Source organism: Colias philodice, unplaced genomic scaffold (genome assembly GCF_061535455.1).
Source record: "Colias philodice isolate Cphi_HAF_F1 unplaced genomic scaffold, ilColPhil1 Martin Lab GWU primary ptg000018l_1:1-1108441, whole genome shotgun sequence".
NCBI classification, from domain to species: Eukaryota; Metazoa; Arthropoda; class Insecta; order Lepidoptera; family Pieridae; genus Colias; species Colias philodice.
This window is the reverse complement of record NW_028322190.1, coordinates 787,501-800,000: the sequence shown is the minus strand read 5'-3', so window position 1 is coordinate 800,000 and position 12,500 is coordinate 787,501. Positions and strand designations below refer to the sequence as shown.

The following is a 12,500-nucleotide window of genomic DNA, read 5'->3' as shown; positions in this document are numbered from 1 at the left end:
ATTATGTCTATCAAAATTTATAATCATGAATTATTTTTGACGACTGCACGCAAGTTAGTTTTAAAAAGCTAACCTAACCTAACCTAACCTAAGCACAAACCAAACTATTAAATCGTCACACACATTTACTTTTTACGACAAATAATGGTTTATTTTCGATGCGATTTTAACCAATACAGCATTAATCCTTAACCAATTATTTATTCCTACTTTTACCCCTATATCAAATAAATGGATGAACCGATTTTGATAAAATTTGACTATTTGTTTCTGACAGGTCGCCTATTTTCATTTGATATATTATCACTTGGGTATAACAGACAACATTCGTTTTTTTCATTCCCACATTTACCCCCATATATACAGGGTTACAGGTTAAGTCGACCTATTTTTCGTTTTGTTCGTTTTTGCGGCATTTTCCCACGCTTTTTTCGGACATTTTCACGCATTTTCCGGATATTTTCCAGGCATTACCCAGGCATATTCCAGGGATTTTCCAGGCATTTTCCCGCCTTTTCCGGACATTTCCACGCAATTTCCACATTTTCCGCCGATAGGTTAGGTTAGGTTAGGTAAGGAAAATTTTTCTAAGTCCGGAAAATTTCCATACGTCAGGAAAATTTATATAAGCCAGGAAAATTTCTATACGTCAGGAAAAATTTCTATAAGGTGGAAAAGGATAGGTTAGGTTAGGTTAGGTTAGGTTAGGAAAATTTTTCTAAGTCCGGAAAATTTCCATACGCCAGGAAAATTTCCATATGCCAGGAAAATTTCTATACGTCAGGAAAATTTATATAAGCCAGGAAAATTTCTATACGTCAGGAAAAATTTCTATAAGGTGGAAAAGGATAGGTTAGGTTAGGTTAGGTTAGGTTAGGTTAGGTTAGGTTAGGTTAGGAAAATTTTTCTAAGTCCGGAAAATTTCCATACGCCAGGAAAATTTCCATACTCAAGGAAAATTTCTATACGTCAGGAAAATTTATATAAGCCAGGAAAATTTCTATACGTCAGGAAAAATTTCTAAAGGTGGAAAAGGATAGGTTAGGTTAGGTTAGGTTAGGAAAATTTTTCTAAGTCCGGAAAATTTCCATACGCCAGGAAAATTTCTATACGTCAGGAAAATTTATATAAGCCAGGAAAATTTCTATACGTCAGGAAAAATTTCTATAAGGTGGAAAAGGATAGGTTAGGTTAGGTTAGGTTAGGTTAGGTTAGGAAAATTTTTCTAAGTCCGGAAAATTTCCATACGCCAGTAAAATTTCTATACGTCAGGAAAATTATATAAGCCAGGAAAATTTCTATTCGTCAGGAAAAATTTCTATAAGGTGGAAAAGGATAGGTTAGGTTAGGTTAGGTTAGGTTAGGTTAGGTTAGGTTAGGAAAATTTTTCTAAGTCCGGAAAATTTCCATACGCCAGGAAAATTTCCATACTCAAGGAAAATTTCTATACGTCAGGAAAATTTATATAAGCCAGGAAAATTTCTATACGTCAGGAAAAATTTCTAAAGGTGGAAAAGGATAGGTTAGGTTAGGTTAGGTAAGGAAAATTTTTCTAAGTCCGGAAAATTTCCATACGCCAGGAAAATTTCTATACGTCAGGAAAATTTATATAAGCCAGGAAAATTTCTATACGTCAGGAAAAATTTCTATAAGGTGGAAAAGGATAGGTTAGGTTAGGTTAGGTTAGGTTAGGTTAGGAAAATTTTTCTAAGTCCGGAAAATTTCCATACGCCAGGAAAATTTCTATACGTCCGGAAAATTTATATAAGCCAGGAAAATTTTTATACGTCAGGAAAAATTTCTATAAGGTGGAAAAGGATAGGTTAGGTTAGTTTAGGTTAGGTTAGGTTAGGAAAATTTTTCTAAGTCCGGAAAATTTCCATACGCCAGGAAATTTACTATACATCAGGAAAATTTATATAAGCCAGGTAAATTTCTAGACGTCAGGAAAAATTTCTATAAGGTGGAAAAGGATAGGTTAGGTTAGGTTAGGTTAGGTTAGGTTAGGTTAGGTTAGGAAAATTTTTCTAAGTCCGGAAAATTTCCATACGCCAGGAAAATTTCTATACGTCAGGAAAACTTATATAAGCCAGGAAAATTTCTATACGTCAGGAAAATTTTCTATAAGGTGGAAAAGGATAGGTTAGGTTAGGTTAGGTTAGTAATTTTTTAAAACTACATATTAGCTGTTTCGTATATATATATTAGCTGTTTCGTTTCTCTTTTCTAATACTAACATAGTTGTTTAAGGCCAATTTACTAACAAATATATGGATTTAAATTATTAATCTGAAACAAATAAATAAAATAAGTAAAATAAATAAATAAATAAATAAACACAAACCTAACTAATAAATCGTCACACAGAAACCAAACTATTAGTACATTGAGGTACCTATTTTTGTTGTTGAACAGCCGAATTTTTTCGATTTTGAAAAATATCGAATTTTCCGAGAAAAGAGAGACGAAACAGCTAATATTACGATTATAAATTTCGTGGCCAGAAATAATTTAGTTTTAAAAAGCTAACCTAACCTAACCTAACCTAACCTAACCTAACCTAACCTAACCTAACCTAACCTAACCTAACCTAACCTTACCTAACCTAACCTAACCTAACCTAACCTAAACACAAACCTAACTATTAAATCGTCACACATAAACCTAACTATTATTACATTGAGGTTCAAATTTATGTCTATCAAAAATTAACGCCCTCTTTTGTTGTTGTCGTTGTTTTGATTCAGCTTCTTATAGCTTTTTGTGTATCAGTTTGTTTGTTTGTTTGAACGCGCTAATCTCGGGAACTACTGGTCCAATTTGAAAAATTCTTTCGGTGTTAGATAGCCCATTTATGGAGGAAGGCTATATCCATACTAATATTATAAATGCGAAAGTAACTCTGTCTGTCTGTCTGTTACTCAATCACGCCTTAACTACTGAACCAATTTGCATGAAATTTGGTATAGAGATATTTTGATACCCGAGAAAGGACATAGGATAGGTTTTATCCCGGAAATCCTACGGGAACGGGTTTTTCTTTGAAAACGCGGGCGAAGCCGCGTGCGGAAAGCTAGTAGGCTATATATCATCACGCTAAGACCAACAGGAGCAGAGCAATGCGGGTGAAACCGCGGGGAACAGCTAGTTTATAATAATCCTCTAGGCTCTACATTCTATCATAACAATTATTTTGATTTCTATGAATAATTGTGATAAAATATTTTAGTTAATAGACGACACAAATTGTGAACATGTAATCATTACCATTACCTTTATATTAGCAGCAAGGAATTTTCTCCTAAGTCGTTCAATTTTGACCAGCCTTGGTAACTCCTTCGGAAGCACTATGCTTAGAAACTGCAACTTTGGTACAAACGTCTCGAACGGGAATTGCTGGGGAAAAAACATTTTCATTCTAATAACGTCCTGAGTAATTTTAATAAATAAATCTGTTTATTTATCTTTAAAATAAGCAATGTTAAATAAGTAGGTAAGATAATTTATTACGTTCATATATTTAATAGAAACTATTAAATTATTTTTATTATTTCATTATACACACGTAATAAACACACACACACACACACACACACACACACACAAACATACATGCATGCAATCTTTTTTGTTGAAATTGTAAAATTATTTAAGTTCAAAAAGGCAACCAATCTACTAAAATTGTGAGGGGATTCTAAAGCCTGTAACACAGTTTTGAACTAACACAGGCTTTAATTTACCCAAATTTTAACTTTAATTTACCCATATTTAAACTATTATTTTTAAAACTTTTTCAATAAAGAATTTTTCTATTTCTATTTCTATTTAATGTAAGGTAATATTTAATGTTAGATAATCTATGTACTAAACTTCACAATTACTGTGTGAACGTTCTTATACATATACAGCCGTACAAATAAACGAAATATAGCATTTTATGCAAAGAATAAACTAAGAATAAGGAAAAATCATACAAATAAACACGAAATAAATGTAACCTAGTATAACTTCGTAATAAGTATTCATACTAATGCTATTCCGTCCTTATTACGGCTACCACCCTAGTATAAGTCTGACATAACCGAGTTATAACATATCTTTTAGTACATTGTGCTGTGTTTTACAAGTTTTAGAAGCAATTTTCAATCTTAGCAATGAGAGTAATACGGGAAGTAGAAAAAGTTGAGCAAATTAATAATTTCATTACGTACCTATTGAAATGGAAAATTTTGTATGAAATGTCAAAATATACGAAATTATGAAAAACCCTTTTGATATTTATAATGATTTATTTATTTACAACATGCGCCAAACCATACATACATAAAACTTATTTCTAAACTTATCACAATAATATACACTTTCGTTGAAAATATAAATCTTCTAAGCCTGGAGTTGTATGTTTTGAGTACCAGTTATTTGGCAACTCTCTATCTCAAGGTGGGTTTATCTTCTGTTCTCAAGATATTGGATAGCGTTATCTATCATTTGCTTGCATATTTAATGATATATTTAAATTATTTCCAATAAATATTTAAAAAATAAATAAACAGAACATCGTATGATGAAACTTCACAACAAAATCGACGAAGTCAAACGAGCGTCAGCACAATGACAGCACCAAGGCTTAACCGTAGACAATTTCAATGTTTTTCATAATTTTGTTAATGAATTGCGACGTTGCCGCTTTGCGCCTATTGCATAGCGTGAGCATTACAAATTTATTTGTAAGAAATTATGACATCCTTATTCTTTATTTATTCTTATCATAATATCTATGCATTGCATAAGGTTTGAATAAGCAAGTTTTTATTTGTACGGCTGATAAACTTTTTGTTAAAGTAATAAACCCTAATTCAATACGCTCTACGGTAAGTTATGTTTTGTGCGTAACCTTCTCCAGATAAAGAAAATCTACTGAACCAGCATAAAACACAAATCCTTAAAATCTAGCCACTCCTTTTTTAGAATATTACAATGAATATTCTAAAGTTTTTATTTATTAAGCCTTGATACAAAAAAACTTGTTATTTAACCAAATCCAGTGAACTCATTTAAAATTAACGAGAGTTACCGCTCTATCGAGACTAATAATAATAATTGATACAACTCCTTCATATAATTAAGTTTAAAAAGTTTTTCCTTTTAATTGCGGCGAGCTTTAGAAGTTGGATCCTACTATTTTTATTAATTATTACAGGATTATTAAATACGGCCGTCTTAAAATAATGAAAATTAATTTTACGTTAAAGATTGAACTACCTTTTACAAAAGTTAAATATAAGAAATTGTACTTAGTTTTTTGCTCGATTACGATCAAACTTTAAAGGTAAAAGGTTATTTACTATGCAAAGACGGAATAAATAAAAGGTAAAAACGGTAAATAAAGCACACTAACAACTAAAGAACACTAATAATATAAATAAATACAACATATTACAATGCTCTCATCTTCTCTATATTATGTAGTCCATCTTCCTGGTGGTGGTGCAGCTAAGCAGTTTGGGCTTCTGCGGCTTCGGCAGTGAAACCGACATTGGCGCTAGTTTATCTGTTTTGGCCTGTAAATCAATTTTAATGATGAATGATATAATTGGAGTGCATGTGAATCTACTGTATTCTGTCACATATCACTTAACTAGCTGCGCTTCGCGGTTTCACCCGCGTGGCTCCGCTCCTGTTGGTCTTAGCATAATAATAATTCCTCGATAAATGGGCTGGGCTATCTAAAACCGAAATAATTTTTATCAGTAAACAGTAGTTCCTGAGATTAGCGCGTTCAAACAAACTAGTATAGATTTATAGATTGAATAGGCTCCGTAACTACTGGCCCGATTAAAAAATAAATACATATTTTACCATTTCATTCCTACCTGATGAACATAGTCTATATTTTATGATGTTTTTTATTCTGTGTCAATCCGAGCGGAGCCGGGACGGGCGGCTAGTAGTAAATAATTTGTCAAGTTCCAACGCAGGCGAACCGCGGGCCAAAACCTAGTTATGATTAATATAAATATAAAAGTACCTGTAACATAAGCTTCATGCGTTTTTTTGCATACACTTCTTTAGAAGGATCCTCTTTCATCATGTTCGAAACCAATTCCGAATAATATCCACGCTTCGGAATCGAATCTCTATCCGTATTGTCATAAACCAAATCATGGTATTTGATTCTTTTCTTCTTACTGAATGTTACACTCATTTTAACCTATGTATTTATTGAATAAAATATTAATAATTAATTAATAATATATATAAAAATGAATCGCAAAATGTGTTGGTAAGCGCATAACTCGAAACCGGCTGAAGCGATTTCGATAATTCTTTTTTTATTATATTCCTTGAAGTACGAGGATGGTTCTTATGTAGAGAAAACGTAAACATGTACCACGGGCGAAGCCGGGGCGGACCGCTAGTAATTATTATATTAATATATATTTTATTAATGTCAATATAATTATTTAAAGTGACATTTGGTTTGACAAAAATGTTTTTAATTTTTCGTAAAACCTCAATGATTGTTTTTGGTAAAACTAAAAAGGTTTTAATAGATTGTTTTATTCAATACGTAATTTGATAATCGCCCAGTTAACTATATATTATGTATTATTATACAACAATAATGATGTTATCATCTATCATAGTAATGATAATATTATAATTATTTTAGGTGATCACTATGGTCAAAATCGAAAAACACCTTATACATATTGAATTTTGTTGAGGAAACTGTTGGTACGATTGTCTTAAAAAAAATATATGTGATACTCAAGGATATAATTAACAAAGTGTATTGTTTACTTTTCATTTTAGAACGGCCTAAACATAAAAAAAATAATTTGGAAAATCCAAAAGTGCACGCCTCATAATTTTTTTTTAATAAATATTTATTAATTATTATTTTTGTTTATTTAATAACAGTTAAACCACATCGAATCAGACCCTGAAAAATGAAAGGGTTCTATTCCTGAGCATACTCAAGCGTAAGAGAAAAAAAAGACTCGATTAGTAAAGTATTTCGGTCGCTATCGTGTTAACAAGAAAAAGGATCCGCACATACAGACACACGGACGTCCAAGACAGAACTTTTTTAAACTGTTTTTTAACTAGTTTAAATAACAAATATGACATCAAAAATATCATGAACGTTAAAAATAGTGTTTTTTCTTAATATGTGTGTGTATGTATTATCTTACAAGTGCAATGTATGATACATAAAGACATTTTAAGTTTGAAAAATCAGATGTTTTGCGCGAAGTGACAGTAGTACCCACCTCAACGCTTCGCTTATGAGGCGTGCAATACATACAAATCAACCCCTTTACTAACATAAAACGCATTTTGTTAGGAAAACCGCTACATATACATATTTCATACATGAAATTTATACCAAAAAATATGTTATGATATTTGTAACAATTTGTATTGCTTGTTTTATCAATTTCAATTTTCATTATTATCGTTAAATTATCAAGAAAAAACTCGAATTTATAATAAAACCCACATAAAACCTCACCTCTATTGCATATTTTCGACGAAATTTGACGGTGTCAGTTCGACTCGGACGGGGGACTGTACGTGCGGTTTTTCTTTTTTAAAATAACGCTAAAATTTACCGAATTTAACGTTTTGTTAAATTAAACCAGATTGTAATAGGTATTTACATGTGCAGATAATGAAATGAAAGTTAAAAAGAGGTATGTAAATAAATAAAAATCTGTTTGTAATTTCGTGTTGTTTTTGAAAGGCGATAATTTTTGACAGATTTAAAACAGTAACCAGACATTGAATATTTGAATATTTAAAAAAAAAAGATTAATTGCTGTTCTATCGTATATTTTAAGGGTCCAAAACAATCCATATACTATAGGATTTAAAAAATTAACCTCGAACTAACTACAAAATACATACATAACAAGTCGAAAAAAAACGTGATTTCTTGTCCGTTCCCCTATTTTGTAGGTTGCATGCATATATTATTCCTACTAGGTATGAAGAGATATACAGAGAACGCTAAATACATTTGCCTGGTCACCATTACCATTAGATACACCATGACATGGTAGAGGCCGTTCTATAGAATTACGTCAAATAATCCTTTATATCTCTGTAGGTGAGATGTTCTCCACCCTAGTCATCATCAGGTCTCCAGAATATAGTCCGTGTTGAATAAAAATAATTTCTAAATCGGTGTTTTCTTAACTGTTCCCCACTCTAGAACTTATAATTACTTGCTTAGTCATCTTAAGGTCTCCAGAATGGGTCATGTAGTAGAGACTTAGCTTAATACGGTTAATGTTGAAAGATGAGTCTTCCTACATATTACATTTACTATTCATAAGCTAGTATTTTATAAACTAAGTTTTTCGTCTTAATAAGCCGTTCAAGTTTGTATGTTGTATTGTTTATAGCATTTTCCTACTATTACACCCACTATTTAAATAGCTTGCTTCATATTTTTGTAAGTCATTTTTTACCCAAAAAATAAGAAATAAAATACCGCCGTAATACGATACGAATTTTATAGATTAATATCCTAATACGGTGGTATAACTCCGAAATAGGAAAAATACTGGGCATGTTTATTCTGCGGTATGTGTTCTTAATTAGAAATCCTGTTAAATATGAAAACGGTTGAGTACAAAATGTTTGTTTCTTAGAAGGGGTAAAAATAGGAAGGTGCATTTTAATTTAGCCGAATTTTAAATTTTCGAATTTTCTGAGAAAAGAGAAACGAAACAGCTAATATTACGATTAAAAATTTCGTGGCCAGAAATAATTTAGTTTTAAAAGGCTAACCTAACCTAACCTAACCTAACCTAACCTAACCTAAACACAAACCTAACTATTAAATCGTCACACATAAACCTAACTATTATTACATTGAGGTTCAAATTTATGTCTATCAAAAATTAACGCCCTCTTTTGTCGTCGTCGTTGTTGTTGTTGTTGTTGTTGAATTGCCGAATTTTTTCGAATTTTAAAATTTTCGAATTTTCTGAGAAAAGAGAAACGAAACAGCTAATATTATGATTATAAATTTCGTGGCCAGATATAATTTAGTTTTAAAAAGCTAACCTAACCTAACCTAACCTAACCTAAACACAAACCTAACTATTGTTACATTGAGGTTCAAAAATTTATGTCTATCAAAAATTAACGCCCTCTTTTGTTGTTGTTGTTTTGAATAGCCGAATTATTTCGAATTTTAAATTTTCGAATTTTCTGAGAAAAGAGAAACGAAGCAGCTAATATTATGATTATAAATTTCGTGGCCAGAAATAATTTATGTAGTTTTAAAAGGCTAACCCAACCTAACATAACCTAACCTAACCTAACTTAACCTAACCTAACCTAAACACAAACCTAACTATTAAATCGTCACACAGAAACCTAACTATTATTACATTGAGGTTCAAATTTATGTCTATCAAAAATGAACGCCCTCTTTTGTTGTTGTTGTTGTTGTTGAATAGCCGAATTTTTTCGAATTTTAAAATTTTCGAATTTTCTGAGAAAAGAGAAACGAAATGTAGCTAATATTATGATTATAAATTTCGTGGCCAGAAATAATTTAGTTTTAAAAAGCTAACCTAACCTAACCTACACACAAACCTAACTATTATTACATTGAGGTTCAAATTTATGTCTATCAAAAATTAACGCCCTCTTTTGTCGTTGTTGTTGTTGTTGTTGTTGTTTATAATTTATTTAATATGGACCACGAAATTTATAATCATGAATTATTTTTGACGACTGCCCGCCGTAACTGCACGCGTACAAAGTTTTTTGACTTGACCTTGAAAACACGAGGCGTTAGTCGCGCGCGGCGTATGTATGTATGTATGTATGTATGTATGTACATATGCCGTGCGTGATACGTGAAAAATTAAACAAGCAGAAACACCATTGCCGGGATGCGAGACAATCGGTGCGCGAGGCTAGCGAAGACGGGGGGCGATGCGCGTGCGCAGCGAGAGATTGTGTACGTATGTGTATGTATCATTATTTCGTCGCTGTTGTACCGCGTCGCCCGTGTGTGCTCTGCGCTCTCCTCGTTGCCGCAGTTCGCGTGTCGGTGTGGCGTTGATGTGGGGTTGGGGTTGGTGTTTGGTGGTGAGTCTGACAGAATTGTAGAGTAGTGTTAGTTCTATAAAATAATAAAAGACCAAAGATGATATTATAAAAGCGTGTGTTGTGCAAACGGCGCGATACAGTTTTTAATCTTTAGTATTTTATGGAACAACAAAAACTCTTCAAATCAGAAGATCAGTGTTCAGTAGTGTGGTAGTAGTAGTAGTAGAAGAAGTAGTAGTAGCTGTAGTAACATTGCGTCTGCCGACGGTTTGATAGATTGTCAGTTTCGTAGATTGTATTTTATATGTGTAGTGTAATAAATATTACGCATCTTGATACACTCTCGGAGCGCAGACCGTGAAAAATATACTACGACTATTGAACGGCAGTATGAAAATTTTTAATGCTCACATCGCACACGTTTGTGATGTACCAATGGGCTTTTATCAGATGTTTATACGTGTGTGTGTGAAACACACGTATATTCCAAAACTTGGTCGCGATTTTCGATCCTTCCACTCTCCGTGCGTAGATTGATCGTTTGCGTCATAAAAGTTGACCGATATTAAAATTTTTCCTTCGCTTGATGCGAATGGGAATTGTTGAGGGGTGTCTCGTTAAGATGATACTTTCAACGGTTAAACTGACTGTGTTCAGATTTATCCACGTGTGCGCGCCCGTGTGTGTGTGTGTGAATAGTGTGCGTGTGACGGTCGCCGCCGTCACATATCATGTTATTTAAACACGCCTCGCGCACATATAATTATATAGAGAAGCAAACGTCGCGGCGGCATCGTCGTGTTACGTTTGAGGCTCTAGCGGAAGCTTTAGTTAGCTCCCTGGTTGATCCTGCCAGTAGTTATATGCTTGTCTCAAAGATTAAGCCATGCATGTCTCAGTGCAAGCCGTATTAAGGCGATACCGCGAATGGCTCAATATATCAGTTTTGGTTCCTTAGATCTTACTCAGTTACTTGGATAACTGTGGTAATTCTAGAGCTAATACATGCAATCAGAACTCTGACCAGTGATGGAATGAGTGCTTTTATTAGATCAAAACCAATCGACGGAGGGCCTGGCGTCTGAAGTCGTTAATTTTGATGAATCTGGATAACTTTTGCCGATCGCATGGTCCAGTACCGGCGACGCATCTTTCAAATGTCTGCCTTATCAACTTTCGATGGTAGTTTCTGCGACTACCATGGTTGTCACGGGTAACGGGGAATCAGGGTTCGATTCCGGAGAGGGAGCCTGAGAAACGGCTACCACATCCAAGGAAGGCAGCAGGCGCGCAAATTACCCACTCCCGGCACGGGGAGGTAGTGACGAAAAATAACGATACGGGACTCTTACGAGGCCTCGTAATCGGAATGAGTACACTTTAAATATTTTAACGAGGAACAATTGGAGGGCAAGTCTGGTGCCAGCAGCCGCGGTAATTCCAGCTCCAATAGCGTATACTAAAATTGTTGCGGTTAAAAAGCTCGTAGTTGCATTTGTGCGCCGCGCTGTCGGTGCACCGCATCCGCGGTGATACTGACACGTTTGCGGAGCATATCGTCGGTGAGCCGGTCGTTAAAAGCCGGTTCAATATCAAAATCCTATCGCGGTGCTCTTCAGTGAGTGTCGAGGTGGGCCGACAATTTTACTTTGAACAAATTAGAGTGCTCAAAGCGGGCTCAAAATGCCGCTTGAATATTTCGTGCATGGAATAATAGAATATGATCTCGGTTCTATTTTGTTGGTTTTCAGAACTCCGAGGTAATGATTAATAGGGATAACTGGGGGCATTCGTATTGCGACGTTAGAGGTGAAATTCTTGGATCGTCGCAAGACGAACATCAGCGAAAGCATTTGCCAAAGGTGTTTTCATCAATCAAGAACGAAAGTTAGAGGTTCGAAGGCGATTAGATACCGCCCTAGTTCTAACCGTAAATATGTCATCTAGCGATCCGCCGACGTTACTACAATGGCTCGGCGGGCAGCTTCCGGGAAACCAAAGATTTTGGACTCCGGGGGGAGTATGGTTGCAAAGCTGAAACTTAAAGGAATTGACGGAAGGGCACCACCAGGAGTGGAGCCTGCGGCTTAATTTGACTCAACACGGGAAATCTCACCAGGCCCGGACACCGGAAGGATTGACAGATTAATAGCTCTTTCTTGATTCGGTGGGTGGTGGTGCATGGCCGTTCTTAGTTGGTGGAGCGATTTGTCTGGTTAATTCCGGTAACGAACGAGACTCTAGCCTGCTAAATAGGCGTCGTCATTTAGGTGTGCGCGGCTCTCGGGTCGCGCAACTCACTGGCGGCGTATTAAAATTCTTCTTAGAGGGACCGGCGGCTTTGAGCCGCACGAGATTGAGCAATAACAGGTCTGTGATGCCCTTAGATGTCCTGGGCCGCACGCGCGCTACACTGAAGG

The 12,500-nt window shown here is 34.6% G+C and overlaps 1 non-coding gene across 1 annotated transcript in view; it reads left to right on the top strand.

Moving 5' to 3' along the window:
• The first annotated feature begins 10,916 nt into the window (after nucleotides 1-10,916).
• The window catches only part of LOC149474849 (small subunit ribosomal RNA), a 1,905-nt gene continuing 321 nt past the window's right edge, over nucleotides 10,917-12,500 (top strand). Inside the window, exon 1 of the ribosomal RNA XR_016318214.1 lies at nucleotides 10,917-12,500. This exon is cut by the window's right edge and continues 321 nt beyond it. This is a non-coding gene — a ribosomal RNA (small subunit ribosomal RNA).